The 5000-nt window shown below is 39.1% G+C and overlaps 1 long non-coding RNA gene across 1 annotated transcript in view; it reads right to left on the bottom strand.

Annotated features, from left to right (window-relative positions):
* Positions 1-109: 109 nt before the first annotated feature.
* The window catches only part of LOC138860861 (uncharacterized), an 18729-nt gene continuing 13838 nt past the window's right edge, over positions 110-5000 (bottom strand). The window contains exon 2 of the long non-coding RNA XR_011398405.1: positions 110-1137. This is a non-coding gene — a long non-coding RNA (uncharacterized lncRNA). The remainder of the gene's footprint in view (positions 1138-5000) is intronic.

The following is a 5000-nucleotide window of genomic DNA, read 5'->3' as shown; positions in this document are numbered from 1 at the left end:
GAGCTCGTTTTGTCATACGAATTTCGACTTACAGAACTAAATAATTTATTAACTTCTAATGCTTTCTAATACCGTCTTAATGGTTTCTCTCAATCTCTCTCTCTCTCTCTTTATTTTATTTTATTTTTATTTTTTTTTGGGGGGGTACTTTATTTTTTCTATTTTCTGCCTGACTGTTATTATGCAAACTGTGGTGACAAAAATCACTAGCAGATCTTACTCGGGATCCTCTCAACCAACCACGTGTGACTTCTTTTAGCAACACAAGGTCATGTCGGGGTGTTTGGAAGGTCAGGTAAAATACACCATTTATTAATTACTATATTTTAATGTTGCTTACATTTACTTGTGTATTCTTTTAACACAGTGCCCTTTCTCTCTTTTCCAGCCACATTATAGTCATTGGTTTGAATTCTAGAAGCACAAGTGTTGCCTCGAAATACAAAAATGGAACTCCAATATGCCTTACGTGAGATCATTTCCTACTTACCATTTGGTGTTCCCTATAATCTTTACCTTCTAATACTCTGTCTTAGTGCTAAATTACTATTATAGTCTTGAATACATAATTCACATAATACATATTGAGTGAATTTACCTTTATATATTTTCCTTCTTGTCTCTCTTTTGTTTACATAAACCCTGATCACACAAAAATACCAGTGCATTTATGCATATAACTTTGTTTGTACTTAAAGACACCATCATTCACTTTCAAATAGTATTTAGAAGTGTTCATTTTGTGTTCCTGTAATATTCTGTGCTCACATATTCAGTTCTGACGCACCGAGGTGGAGGTCGTTAACTGTCAGACGACCGTGCTTCGTTGGCCATTTGTGGGTTTGCCGTGTATAAGAATTATTCCAAATAGAGACCAGAGGCAAGCATCTATTTTTCATCCGGTGAATTGTAACCACATTTTTATATGTATGGCGGTAAGTTGAAGAGTATTATAGTTGTGCAGTGACAACATTTTTTGGCGATATCTCTTGGGATCCTCCCCACCACAACATCATGACCTCCTTCAACAACTTAAGGTCACAATGCGATGGTGGGGAGGCCAGGTAGTGGCAGCAAGCAGTCACAGGAGGACAATCGAAAGCCACTTTTAGTCTCCAGAATATACCATTAAAAAACCTGAGTATGAATAAGAGAAGTATAAACTGGCATTAGAATTACAGCATATCAAATGTTTGCGAATAGGGGTTGAATTGGTTGAATAAGGAACCGTATGGTTTCTCTGCTATGGAAGGGGAGATCACGAGAACAGGTCACTAGAAATTCTGCTTACATAATTTTCATAGTAAATATTGTTATCATTATTTTTCAACGGTATTTACAGTGCTCGCCCCTTCCCTTTTTTACATACACAGTATAATCTTTAGGTATGAATTTTCAGAAGCACGAGTGCTGGCTGTAAGAATCAATAACCCAGTTCCAATGTTCCTTATTGTGTGACCGCCATTTACTACTTATCATTAGAAGCAGCCTCAAAGACTAAAGCCGTGGTCGCAATACCGCTTATGGTATTTCACAACCCTTGCAAGTACTCGCTTGTGCATGTGCGTGATATAAAGCGGATATACATGAAACACCTATTCTGATATTCACTCCTTGTGTTACATCCCAGTATATTTTAAGACATCTTTAGTACTCTTACCATTTTGGGATTCCCTGGAGATTGTCGGACTTTTGAAGAACTTCTGAAAGATTTCCGGATTTTTTCTTAATTCCAGGTATGGTGTACGGGATTTCCGAAGTAAAATGTTCCTTGGCCCTTACGATCAATCCTGAGGGTTTTACATGGACTATTCGAGGAATACCAACGGCTTTTTTTTCTCCTTTTCTTTTTCTTTTAGGACTGGGAGGGTTCTTATGCAGACTGTGGTGACGACAATCGCTTGCAGAGCTCTCTGGGGATCCTCCCCACAACCGATACATGCCCTCTTTCAGCAACACGAGGACACATATCTGTGGTGGGGAGGTATTTAGTGGCAGCAAGCACTCGCAGGGCAATCAGAAGACAATTTTATAGTTTTACACCAGTCAAGAATTAATTTCTATCAATGTTGGTTTCGACATTCCCTTGGGCATCCCCCTTTTTAAGCACATATATTTTAGTTCGGATTTCCAGAAGCACAAGTGTTGCTTCAAGACAGCAACTCACGTAATGGACTCATTTTCTACTTATTAGGTTTTGCCTCAAATGGAAATTGTGACAACTCCCTGAAACAAAAATATGGGACAGAGGCCAGCTGTCCCATACAGCTTCCAGCCATTCAGTCTCAATTTCCCATTCTGCTTAGTACTTTTGGAGCCTTTTCTTTTTTGGCACAGGATCTGAGAGGGTAGTGATCTCGTACAGTCGTCCATGTTTTTTGGTTTAAATGTAATGCGTCATTGCAGAATTGCAACAAACGCATAATTTGGAAAGATTTATAAACTAGGTAGCACTGCCAACTCACAAATTTTATTTACAAGTTTTAAACCATTTCCAACCTTGCATATATTATTCCATTCATCATAGTTAAAATGTCAAAATTAATGTTTTAATAAAAAAAAAGTTTAGTTTTGCGAAGCCTAAACACTAGGCAACAGATTTCCTGTAAGAGTACTACTTCAGAATTCAACACTCATTATAAAAAAGATTTGCTCTTTGATTGACTATCAAAAATACTAAACAAATTACAACCTCCAACAGTTCACTAAGGGACGCAAGGGACCTCCACACTGATGAGCAGGCTGAGGCAGCCCACTTAGGATTTACCACTTAAACCCATCAGCCTGGGGGTTCCGAGTACCTGCATCTGAGATACTAACGTCACTAAAATACATTTTCTTTTTCTGATTACCAGTTCTTCGTCGGCAGTTACTGCTTTTTCACTTAGTACGAAACCAGCTTTGCATGATCAAACATGGAGGTTTTATATGGATTATTCAGTAAATACCAAGTTTTTTTTATTATTTTTTTATCTGAGTGTTCTTACGCAAACTGTGGTGACGACAATCTCTTGCAGGACAATCTTTTGAAGATCTCCCTTGGGATCCTCTCGACGACTGAAATGTGACCTCTTTCAGCAACAGACGGTCACATCTCAGTCGTCGGGAGGTCAGGTTGGGGCAGCAAGCAGTCACAGGACATTCACAAGGATTTTTTTAGTTTTACACCAGTTACTAATTATTTTGTGTAGATGTTGGTTTCGATTCACTTGGGCATCCTTCTTGCACAATACCTCTTCTCTGGAGCTTGTACATGGACTATCCGATTAATACCAACAGCTTTTTTTCCTTTTCTTTTTCTTTTATTCGACTGAGAGAGTTCTAACGCAAACTGTGGTGACGACAATCTCTTGCAGAGCTCTCTGGGGATCCTCCCAACGACCAAAACATGCCCTCTTTCAGCAACACGAGGACACCTTTCTATCGTTGGGAGGTCAGGTAAATTACTTTTCCTCAATGTTCTTTTCGACAGGCACTTGGGCATCCTTCTTGCACAATACCTCTTGTCTTTTAAACACATTGACTTTTCGTTTGGATTTCCAGAAGCACAAGTGTTGCCTCTAGACATCAACTACGAAACTGATTTATTTCCTCCTATACATTAGGTTTTGTCTAAAAGGAAATTTTCCGACATTGGCGATGAAGGTGTCGATACGGTCGGACTTGGTAGGACAATCCATCAATTATAATGAAATTTGTTCTTTCACTATCAAAAATACCAAAAGTGCGACCCATATTTCACTAAGGGATGCTTCAGTGTCCAAATAAGGGTTGATGCTGTATGTTAAGAGTTGGTTGGCAACCCTAGTCACTTATTACTTGTGGAGCCATGTGTAAAAACAATTACTGTATCTGAATGGATATCACTTTTTGATTTGTAACTATGATACTCTTAAAATTAATCATTCATACATGCATTACGTTTTTATGGACTATTCTAAGACTGCCAAAAACAGCTCCTACGCAACCTGTGGTGACGACAATCTCTTGAAGATCTCCCTTGGGATCCTCTCGACGACTGACAAGTGACCTCTTTCAGCAACAAACGGTCACTTGCCAGTCGTCGGGAGGTCAGGTTGGGGCAGCAAGCAGTCACAGGACATTCACAAGGATTTTTTAGTTTTACACCAATGTACGTTTCGGTATTCACTTCGTTTTGGGTTCGATTTCCAGATGTACGAGTGCTGCCTCTAGACATTAGCAACGTAATTGCCTCATTTTCTACTTCCCTTTAGATTTTGTCTCAAAGGAAATTGTCACACACTGTAGTACTTTGCAACCGTTGCAAGTACTCGCATCTGATATACATACCATTAATACGGTTAATTCAAATTCGATATTCCTCATTTATGGTTATAATTGAAAATGCACAACTAAATACACACCTCTACACTGATGAGCAGGCTGAGGCAGCCCACTTAGGATTTACCACTTAAACCCATCAGCCTGGGGGTTCCGAGTACCTGCATCTGAGATACTAACGTCACTAAAATACATTTTCTTTTTCTGATTACCAGTTCTTCGTCGGCAGTTACTACTTTTTCACTTAGTACGAAACCAGCTTTGCATGATCAAACATGGAGGTTTTATATGGACTATTCAGTAAATACCAAGTTTTTTTTATTATCTTTTTATCTGAGTGTTCTTACGCAAACTGTGGTGACGACAATCTCTTGCAGGACAATCTTTTGAAGATCTCCCTTGGGATCCTCTCGACGACTGAAATGTGACCTCTTTCAGCAACAGACGGTCACATCTCAGTCGTCGGGAGGTCAGGTTGGGGCAGCAAGCAGTCACAGGACATTCACAAGAATTTTTTTGTTTTACACCAGTTACTAATTATTTTGTGTAGATGTTGGTTTCGATTCACTTGGGCATCCTTCTTGCACAATGTCCGTTCTCTCTTTATTTAAACACTCATTTTTGGTTTGGATTTCCAGAAGCACGTGTTGCCTCTTAAATATCAACGTAATTGACTTAATTGCTACTTCCGATTTGGT

The sequence above is a fragment of the Penaeus vannamei genome, unplaced genomic scaffold (genome assembly GCF_042767895.1).
Source record: "Penaeus vannamei isolate JL-2024 unplaced genomic scaffold, ASM4276789v1 unanchor31, whole genome shotgun sequence".
Classification (NCBI taxonomy): domain Eukaryota; kingdom Metazoa; phylum Arthropoda; class Malacostraca; order Decapoda; family Penaeidae; genus Penaeus; species Penaeus vannamei.
The sequence above is the reverse complement of the archived record's forward strand: the minus strand, read 5'-3'. Positions and strand labels throughout refer to the sequence as shown.